Raw genomic sequence first — 11467 nt, 5'->3', positions numbered from 1 at the left:
ATTCTATAGTATAACAGCTAGGGAATTGAAAAACATTTGAAATTCTAAGAATCACAAAAATATTTGGTCAAGACCAACGCCTCAAAATCCCCGTGAATTTTGTATGTCACGTCAGTGTGGACGTATACAAATTCAAATATTTGTAAGAGAAGATTTTATCCATTAATTTTATTATCTAGTCAACTTATCTTTATGACAAATAAAATTAATAGCTGGTCTGTCTTCGATCAAATATTTGGTCAAAACTTTAGAATTTAAAATAATATTGATTCCTCAAAACAATATCATTTAAATTCACCAACACCTCAAACACCTTGAATTTTATATGACACGTTAGTGTAGACGTATACAAAATCAAACATTTATAAGAGGAGGGTCTTACCCATTAATTATCTTGTCAACCTTAAATTACCTCAAACACCGTGAATTATGTATGCCACGTTAGTGTGAACGTATACAAATTTAAATATTTGTATGAGGAGGTTTTACCCATTAATTTTATTATCTTGTCAACCTAACTTTATGACAAATAAAATTACCTCAAACACCGTGAATTATGTATGTCACGTTAGTGTGGACGTATACAAATTCAAACATTTGTATGAGGGGGTTTCACCTAGCTTTATGACAAATTAATAGTTGATATTTCTTCTGTCACACAGATAATAGCTGTGATTCCGTTGGGGAGGATACTATTAGATGCGCCTAAGTGTATACCATTACTTGATACTTAGTCCATTAAATAGAATTGTGCCCCTTCAATTGGAGAAGATCACATGCTCCTAAATAATTTCCTATAACCATCCATAAAGGAAGTTTGATCTAGTGATCCGCAAACAAACTCACAGCTCTCAGAGCTAACACAAAAGTTTGTTGCATCACTTACAAACCAGTAATGGAGACCATGAAATTTATTTAAAATCCCTCTCCCACTTAGTTATTTAAGATGAGGAATTTTTTCATGCAAGCACACATTACATGCACACACATCACAGTAAATAAAAGCAATAAATATGGAAATTAATTTTCCAACTATTATGGCTTCTTCCATCACTGTCCTCCATGTGTTGCCAGCCCTAAGGTTCATGTCCTCGGGTCCATCAAGCTTCCTTTTCTGCTGCGCTTCTGGTCCTCCAATAGTACCACGCCTTGCAAGGATACGATCCGCGACAAAAATAGAATTTTACATATATCGATCATATATTCCACAAGGGAATGTACATGAAGTCTAGACCAATCAAAAAAGTAAAATCCTAGGGCTAATACAGCTCCTGCTGTATTTAATAAATACATTTATGCACACACATAAAATGCCCTTGACATGTCCAAGGGTCCAATCACACACAATCACCATAAGTCATAATAGTTGGAGCCTGCAACCACAGAGTTAGCATATTCTACTATTATCCTACCTAAATTATGTATGACATGTGCATAATTAAACTGAAAACTAAACACACAGAGGCAAACCCTAGCCCTGATACAAATTGTTGGTTGCTACTCGGAATATCGTACTGGTTCCCTGTACAAAAATTTTGTACAAATCCTGAACCATTCCTAATAACCTATTGTGTTCTTTAGAAATTAAATTTGGAATCGCAAACAGAACTTAACATTATTGATTCCAAATTCAACTTATCTGTTCTTAGAGGTTTAGACTTGGATCGCAAACGATGCTTAATATTATTAATCCAAATCCACCCATGTTACAAATTCGATTAAATATTAATTTCAAAGATCGGCTTCTAGGTTAAACATGGCGAGGCACTAGGCCTTCTTGGGTATGAGAGCATCCACCACTTCCTAGACAAAGTCTTTCAACGAAATTCAATATTCAATCTCCTTATAGTAACCCTAGGTTTAACCAATAAGAACAACCAAATCACAAGTTCAAAAAATAAAATAAACACAAAAATGAAAACATAAATTCGATAGTCTAGATTCATTAGCCTCTTGTATTTGGTATTTCAAGATCTAAACAAAAGGATGAACTAGTTATGATGCGGAAACGAATAACTAGTTATACCTTTTGTAGCTTATAGACCTCACGATCTTCTGCCGGATTCCTCTTCTTATCTCGGACGTCGTGTGGGTGACGATCTACCGAGACGAGAATCCACCCAAGCGTCCTTCTTCACTTGCAAGTTTCGGCCACCATCATCAAGCTCCAAGGGATGCTAAGAAACAAAGCCTCTGTAACGCCCGAAAATTCTCAAACTTGCATTAGAATTATTCAATGATTTTTCTGGAATTTTTAGATATTTTTCCGGAATTTTCCGAGTAGCGGAAGTAGCAAAAATAATTAGACGAATAAAAAGGCTTAAGCGGGAATCGAACCCGGGACCTCTCGGGTCCGCTAAACCTTTAGTTAGCCTTAGTAACCGGTTAACCCAGCAGGGCCGTGCTGAAAGAGAAGGGAAACATTTATATTTATATTTAAGTTGGGCCTAGTTATCCACTTAATATAAATTAAGAACTTAAGTTGGTTTAGTTTATTTGGTTGTGTTGGTTCGGCAATTCCCTCTTCACCGAGACCTTGCACGCCGCCCCTCTCTTCTCTTCCTCCTTCTCTCGGCGCCACACCAAGAAGACCTAGGGCTCTCTCCCTAGGGCCCCAAGGACACTTTCCGGTGACGATTTCAGCACGTGGACGTTCTCCTCCGCGAGTAGAGCACGTGGACGCGAGCGAATCGTCGAGAAGTCGTCTCCACCGGAATTTCTAGCAATTAGATTTGTAAGAAATCTAGCACACCAGGTAAGAAACCCCTCACCTGCAGTATAATAGCTTCCGTTTGAGTTTTCATGCTTTAGTTAGGATGTATGCAGATTTTTATTGATATCTAAGGTGTGTTTAACTCTCTTCGCAGATTAGGGATTTAGTTGAGCACCTCTAGATGGGCCGGGCACGTTTTCCCTCTTCAGATAGGAGGTTAGACATTGTCGGGTGCCTAGAGGTGGTCTCCCTAATAGGGAGAAGAGTTAGAGTATCCTAGGTGTTCGATTAAAGGTCTAGCTCAGTAATAGACAGTTTAATTAATTTATTAAATGCACTAGGAGCATTTAAAACAATAAATTAGTTTTATTTCAACTTATGTAGGACTACAGTCCAACGGGTGGGCTCCCACAGTAGCCTCTAGGTTCAGACAACCTAGTTCTAGGTTCAGATAACCTAGATTCAGCAAAATAAGTTTATAGCATTCAGTATTTTACTTTCAGCAGTGGCACTGTACTGGATTAGATATCCACTGGGCTGGACTCTCATAGTCGTCCCTAGGTTTAGCTAACCTAGTAAGCCCTACTAGATTCAGAACTTGCAATCCCGGGTTTAGATAGGGATGCGCGCACAGCAAGTACAGTTGACAGGGCCCCTCAGCAGCATGTTTAGTATTTTCACTTATTATATGTATAGCTTTTCAAATTCACAATCAGTTATGTGAGATCAGCTTAGTTTCAGTACCAGCATCAGTTTAGCTCTTCCTTGTTGATACATTATGATAGCTTATGTTCAGTTCTTGATTGCTATGCTTGTATGATCACATGCCATGTCATGTTTAGCCTAGTCAGTATATTTCAAATAGCATGTTTTAAACATCATATCTGCATCGTATGCATGTTTTTGTGAGGTAGATGGTTTCTTACTAAGCTTTTTAGCTTACAGATGCTACTTTTCTTATACTGCAGATACAGGTAAAAGAAAAGTGGACTAGGGGAGGCTGGAGGGCAATGCAGATCAAGATGTGTGTGGAAGGAACCTGGAATAAAGATCTTAGGGATCTAGCAAATTATCTTATGTTTTGGAATATTTAGTAAGTTTACTGTCTTACAACTTTAGAGAGTTAACTATCAGAACATTGTTAGTTGTTTTCCTGCACTTAGCGTGGTTACTTGTCATGAAGTGATGAATCATATCTCGCATCATGTTTAGTATGTTAGCCATTATCTAGTAGAACGTTCATTTAGTTTTTATAGTGTTGTATAATGATCTTGGCACGTATCAGTGCTGATATCAGAGTTTCTGATACGAAATCAGAAACCCCTGATCGGTCAGCAGATCGAACAGGGGGTCTCGGATTGGTCGGTAGACCGATCAGGGAGCTGGTTTCGGCAGTCCTAACTCTCTGTTTGCAGCTGGATCGTTCAGCAGATCGATCCAGCCGTGAACAGAAAGAATCCCGATAATGGGATCACGAACAGCACACCACTGATCGGTCAGCTGACCAATCAGTGAGCCACTGGATCGGTCAGTCCGACCGATCAGTGAGGTCCTGGATCGGTCGGCAGATCGATCCAGGTGCGTACAGAAACTCTAGTGAGTCATGGATCGGTCAGTCGACCGATCCAAAGGTTCTTCCCCGTGCCAGTGTCAGTGGACCGGTCCGTGGACCGATCAGAAGTCCGGTATCGGTGGTAAATACCTTCTCTAGCATGTGTACAATTATTAGGTACATGTAAAACATTCAGTTTCAGCTTTCCCAGCACTTAGATTAGCAAAATTTTAATTAGCCCAACTTTCTGCACAGCATATAGACAACAGTAATTGTAGCGACCGGTCTTACAGCCAGTACCCAGAAGGTGGGTCGTTACAGAGTGGTATCAGAGCAGTGTTCCATACTTCCTACACACACATCAGCATTGTACCTGCAGCTTCCAAGTAAGAATACCTCTACTTAATTTATGTTCCTTGTTTTGTTATTACAGTTCATGTTTATATGCCTACTGCTCGTTAGTATGTGATAGTTTTTAAACATGATATCAGTAGTTTTATAATTGTGATTACATTAGTTATGTTATGTTCTCTATGCCTTTAGAAATGGCACAAGGACGCCCAGCTAGAAGGGCACTAGCTACTGAGCCCCAGCAAGACGCAGGCAGTTCAGTGCCTCCTCCAGACCTTACAGCATTAGTGGCTCAGTTACAGCAGCAGCTAGCTGAACAGCCACCTTAAAGGCTAATCAGCAGAGTACCCCCACAGTCACCCGGAACCGAATCGGCGACTCCGAAGTCTTAGAGGTTCCACCAACCCAGCCTACAGCGCCAGCGCCAGCACCAGTACCAGCACAAGGAAGCCTATCGATCCAGTGGCGTGAGTCAAGCCAGAGAACTTCTCGGGCACTAATGAACCATGGGATGCACAAGCCTGGTTCAAAACACTGGAAAGCACGATGGAGCTGGACTAGCCCGAACACGAGAAGGTGAAGTGTGCCTCCTTATGCCTGACGAGACGCACGCATGTGGTGGGAAAGAATCGAGCAAGCGCCCGAAACCGGATGTTATGGGCTAACCCGAGAAGGAGTTCTTGAGGAGTTCTTTCACATCTGGTCACAAACCGCCACTACGACGAGTTCACCGAGTTTCGTCAGGGCAACCTTTCATTGAGGAAGCCGTGAAGAAATTCAACAGGTTGGCTCGTCTATGCCCATCAGTACAGAGAAGGAGCGAATCCGGTTGATGCTCAAGATGCTGAGGCCGGAGATAGCGATGAGCGTGGATGGTGGCATACATAGGCCACAAACCACGGAGGAGTTAGTGAGCGGTGCCTTGACCACCGAGCATTACCAGAATAGCAGAAGCAAGTCTCCTCGAGTTCAAAGGCCAAGGAAACTCTCACACTCAAAAGCAGTAACACGGCTCTAGCTGGAAAGGGAACTCCAACGAAAGCGCAAATCAGGGAGTGACCCAAAAGGAGGACCATCTAGTAAGCGACCCAGTTATCCAAAGTGTGCTACTTGTGGGAAATTTCACCCAGGGGTTTGTCGCAAGGGCACACGAGGATGCTTTGAATGTGGACAAGAAGGGCACATGGCCAAGCAGTGCCCAAACAAGACCGGTCTTCCTCATCCACAGCAGATTCAGTATGCAGGCTAGCCAGCTCAGTTATATCAGATGCAGGCCGCTCTAGAAGGTCCACTTATCAGCCAGGGTAGATTAGAAGCCCCTCCAGCTACGGCGAATGCGAGGATCTACTCACTCACCAGAGAGGAGGTAGTCAATGCCTCGACAGTTGTCACAGGTCAGATTAGCATTTTTCAGTATAGTGCTACTGTTCTATTTGATACTGGGGCAACCCATTCATATATAGCCAGGGTGTTCTCCGAAAAATTAGAAATACCCTCAGAGGTACTCAGTGGTCAGTTTTTGACGGCACTACCTTCAGGAGAGATCATGACATCCACGCACTGGCTCAGAGCAGTGCCGGTCATTATAGCAGACAGGGAACTCTTTTGTGATCTGATCCTGCTGGAAATGACTGACTACGACGTCATCCTTGGAATGGACTTCCTGATCAGATACGGTGCTTCCATAGAGTGCCGTAAACAGAAAGTCGTATTCCAACCCGAAGCAGAAACACAGTTCGAGTACATCGGAGAACCAAAGAGAAAAGTCAAAAAATTTCTCTCAGCTATGAAGGCACAGAAGTTGATGGATTCAGGTTGTACGGGGTACCTAGCACATGTAGTCAATACCAGCCAGGACAAAGACCAACAGCTAGCAGGGGTCCGAGTTGTATGTGACTACCCAGCAGTCTTCCCTGAGGAGTTACCAGGCCTATCACCAGTCAGGGAGATTGAATTTGAGATAGAGCTCTTCCCCAGCACCAATCCTATTTCCAAAGCGCCATATCACATGGCTCCAGCAGAACTGAAGGAACTTCAGGAGCAACTACAGGAGCTGCTTGTTCGTGAAGAAGAAGGATGGAAGCATGCGGCTATGCATAGACTACAGGGCACTGAATCAGGTCACGATCAAGAACAGGTATCCTCTTCCCAGAATAGATGACATGTTCGACCAGTTAAAGGGAGCAGCAGTGTTCTCTAAGATTGACCTCAGATCAGGATATCACCAAGTCAGAGTCAAGGAGGGTGATATACCCAAGACAACATTCAGAACCAGATACGGACACTACGAGTTCATAGTCATGCCCTTTGGCATGACCAATGCTCTAGCTACATTCATGGACCTCATGAACAGGGTATTCAGGGAGTATTTAGATAAGTTTGTTATTGTGTTTATCGATGACATTTTTATCTACTCAGGAACTCAGGAAGAACACTCAGAGCACCTGAAACTAGTATTGCAGACTCTTCAGCAGAACCAGCTATACGCCAAGTTCACGAAATGTGAATTTTGGCTAGATCATGTGTCCTTCCTGGGTCACATCATCTCAGAGGATGGCATTATGGTAGATCCCAGCAAGATAGAAGCAGTAAGTAACTGGAAGAGACCAAAGAACGCCAGCGAAATCAGAAGCTTTCTGGGATTAGCAAGATATTACAGGAAGTTTGTAGAGGACTTCTCCAGGATAGCCTCCCCACTGACAGCTCTTACCAGAAAGAACAGGAAATTTCAGTGGACAGAGGACTGTGAGAACAGCTTCAGCGAGCTAAAAAGGAGATTGACCAGTGCTCCCATTTTGGCTCTACCAGACAACACCAGCAGCTTTGACATCTATAGTGATGCCTCCAAGTTTGGACTAGGAGCAGTACTGATGCAAAACGGCAAGGTGATCGCCTATGCCTCCAGACAACTCAAGGATTATGAGAAGAACTACCCTACTCATGACCTTGAGCTTGCAGCAGTAGTGTTCGCTCTCAAAATTTGGAGACATTACTTATATGGAGCTCAGTGCAGAATGTATACAGATCATCAGAGTCTGAAGTACTTCTTCACTCAGAAGGATCTGAACATGCGACAGCGCAGATGGCTTGAGCTGGTCAAAGACTACGATATAGACATCCTCTACCATCCAGGGAAAGCCAATAAGGTAGCCGACGCACTCAGCAGAAAATCCAGTGCTACCTTGTTATCTCTTACATCTATGTCACCGCCCCTACAAAAGGAGATCGTAGATTTCGGTCTAGAACTCATAGTTGGACAGCTCTCCACTATGACCTTAGAGTCTACCTTGCTTGGTGATATTCAGTCAGCTCAGGAGCAGGACCCTGGAATTCAGAAAATCAAGCAAGGGCTAGCAGAATCAGAAAGTAGAGAATTCAGAGTGTCCGATAGCGGGGTGTTGTACTTTGGTGATAGACTCTGTGTTCCAGATCAGGAGGAGCTACGGAGACATATTTTAGATGAAGCTCACAAGACCCCCTATGCGATGCATCCAGGTTCCACCAAAATGTACCAGGACCTGAAGAACCATTTTTGGTGGCCCGGGATGAAGCGGGACATCGCCAGATATGTTAGCATCTGCCTCACCTGCCAGCGGGTCAAGGCAGAACATCAGCGACCAGGAGGAGTTCTGCAGCCTATACAGATTCCAGAATGGAAGTGGGAGGATATCTCTATGGATTTCATAGTGGGACTGCCCAGAACCACGAATGGTTTTGACGCCATCTGGGTAATAGTCGACAGGTTGACTAAATCAGCCCACTTCTTAGCTATCAAGATATCCTACTCCATGGAGAAGCTAGCTTAGTTGTATCTCCAGGAGATCGTCAGACTACATGGAGTCCCACGAACCATCATTTCAGACAGAGACAGCAGATTCACATCACACTTCTGAAAGTGTGTACAGTCAGCGTTGGGCACTAAGTTAAAGTTCAGCACAGCATTCCATCCTCAGACAGATGGTCAGACAGAGCGAGTGAATCAAGTACTCGAAGATATGCTCCGAGCGTGTGCCCTAGACTTCAAGGGAAGTTGGTGCAAATATCTGAGTTTAGCAGAATTTACATACAACAACAGCTATCAGGCCACTATCGGCATGGCACCTTACGAGGCTCTCTACGGGCGGAGGTGTAGATCTCCAATCTGCTGGTATGAGAGTGGTGAACAGAAAGAACTAGAGCATCAGACAGATCTAGTAGCAGATACCACAGCAGTCATACAGCAGATCCGCCAGAGGATAGAGACAGCTCAGAGCCGCCAGAAGAGCTATGTTGATACGCGGCGCAGACCCTTAGAGTTTTCAGTTGGGGATTCAGTGTTCCTCAGAGTGGCTCCCATGAAGGGAGTAATGCATTTTGGGAAAAAGGGCAAACTAAGTCCCAGATATGTGGGACCATACCTTATCAGCAGAAGAGTGGGCAAGGTAGCATATGGGCTAGAGCTACCCTAGGAAATATCAGCTGTCCACAACGTATTTCATGTCTCTATGCTGAAGAAGCATACCCCAGATGCCACCTAGGTGATTGACCCCCAGTCGGTACAGATCCGCGAGGACCTCAGCTATGATAGTCGGCCTATTCAGATAATAGACCGAGCAGTTAAGAAATTGCGGAACAAGGAAGTACCATTAGTCAAAGTCATTTGGCACAGTCACACAGCAGAAGAGGCAACTTGGGAGACAGAAGCCAGCATGAGACAGAAGTACCCAGAATTGTTTTAAGTTCGAGGATAAACTTTTTATAAGGTATGGGGGATTGTAATGCCCGAAAATTCTCAAACTTGCATTAGAATTATTCAATGATTTTTCTGGAATTTTTAGATATTTTTCCGAAATTTTCCGAGTAGCGGAAGTAGCAAAAATAATTAGAAGAATAAAAAGGCTTAAGCGGGAATCGAACCCGGGACCTCTCGGGTCCGCTAAACCTTTAGTTAGCCTTAGTAACCGGTGAACCCAGCAGGGTCGTGCTGAAAGAGAAGGGAAACATTTATATTTATATTTAAGTTGGGCCTAGTTATCCACTTAATATAAATTAAGAACTTAAGTTGGTTTGATTTATTTGGTTGTGTTGGTTCGGCAATTCCCTCTTCACCGAGACCTTACACGCCGCCCCTCTCTTCTCTTCCTCCTTCTCTCGGCGCCACACCAAGAAGACCTAGGGCTCTCTCCCTAGGGCCCCAAGGACACTTTCCGGTGACGATTTCAGCACGAGGACGTTCCCCTCCACGAGTAGAGCACGTGGACGCGAGCGAATCGTCGAGAAGTCGTCTCCACCGGAATTTCTAGCGATTAGATTTGTAAGAAATCTAGCACACCAAGTAAGAAACCCCTCACCTGCAGTATAATAGCTTCCGTTTGAGTTTTCATGCTTTAGTTAGGATGTATGCAGTTTTTATTGATATCTAGGGTGTGTTTAACTCTCTTCGCAGATTAGGGATTTAGTTGAGCACCTCTAGATGGGCCGGGCACGTTTTCCCTCTTCAGATAGGAGGTTAGACGTTGTCGGGTGCCTAGAGGTGGTCTCCCTAATAGGGAGAAGAGTTAGAGTATCCTAGGTGTTCGATTAAAGGTCTAGCTCAGTAATAGACAGTTTAATTAATTTATTAAATGCACTAGGAGCATTTAAAACAGCAAATTAGTTTTATTTCAACTTATGTAGGACTACAGTCCAACGGGTGGGCTCCCACAGTAGCCTCTAGGTTCAGACAACCTAGTTCTACGTTCAGATAACCTAGATTCAGCAAAATAAGTTTATAGCATTCAGTATTTTACTTTCAGCAGTGGCACTGTACTGGATTAGATATCCACTGGGCTGGACTCCCATAGTCGTCCCTAGGTTTAGCTAACCTAGTAAACCCTACTAGATTCGGAACTTGCAATCCCGGGTTTAGATAGGGATGCGCGCACAGCAAGTACAGTTGCAAGGGCCCCTCAGCAGCATGTTTAGTATTTTCACTTATTATATGTATAGCTTTTCAAATTCACAATCAGTTATGTGAGATCAGCTTAGTCTCAGTACCAGCTTCAGTTTAGCTCTTCCTTGTTGATACATTATGATAGCTTATGTTCAGTTCTTGATTGCTATGCTTGTATGATCACATGCCATGCCATGTTTAGCCTAGTCAGTATATTTCAAATAGCATGTTTTAAACACCATATCTGCATCGTATGCATGTTTTTGTGAGGTAGATGGTTTCTTACTAAGCTTTTTAGCTTACAGATGCTACTTTTCTTATACTGCAGATACAGGTAAAAGAAAAGTAGACTAGGGGAGGCTGGAGGGCAATGCAGATCAAGATGTGTGTGGAAGGAACCTGGAATAAAGATCTTAGGGATCTAGCAAATTATCTTATGTTTTGGAATATTTAGCAAGTTTACTGTCTTACAACTTTAGAGAGTTAACTATCAGAACATTGTTAGTTGTTTTCCTGCACTTAGCGTGGTTACTTGTCATGAAGTGATTGTTGGAGGATCGGTGGCCGGCTTGAAGGGGGGTTGGATAGCTAGGCCACCCCCAAATCGATTTCTTCTCTACAATACGTTAGTTTGCGCAAGCGGAAATATAGAAACTAAAAACAAAGAAACACAAACGAGAATACAAACGCTAACACGCTCGATGTAACGTGGTTCGGAGATTGCTTGCTCCTACTCCACGACGTGTCCTTGAGGTGGACGAGCCCTTGATCCTTTGGTGGATCAGTCCCCGGCAATCTCCGGCTAAAGCTTCTCCTTCTCGGTGGAGCAAACCTCTCACAAAGGTCTCTTCCTCTTTACAAGATGAAACTTAGGGTTAAAAGGAAGAGAGTTGGCTTGGAAGCTTTGGGCAAGATTTAGAAGGTTTACAATGAGTATCAG

Source organism: Zingiber officinale, chromosome 7B (assembly GCF_018446385.1).
Source record: "Zingiber officinale cultivar Zhangliang chromosome 7B, Zo_v1.1, whole genome shotgun sequence".
Taxonomy (NCBI): Eukaryota; Viridiplantae; Streptophyta; class Magnoliopsida; order Zingiberales; family Zingiberaceae; genus Zingiber; species Zingiber officinale.
The sequence above is the reverse complement of the archived record's forward strand: the minus strand, read 5'-3'. Positions refer to the sequence as shown.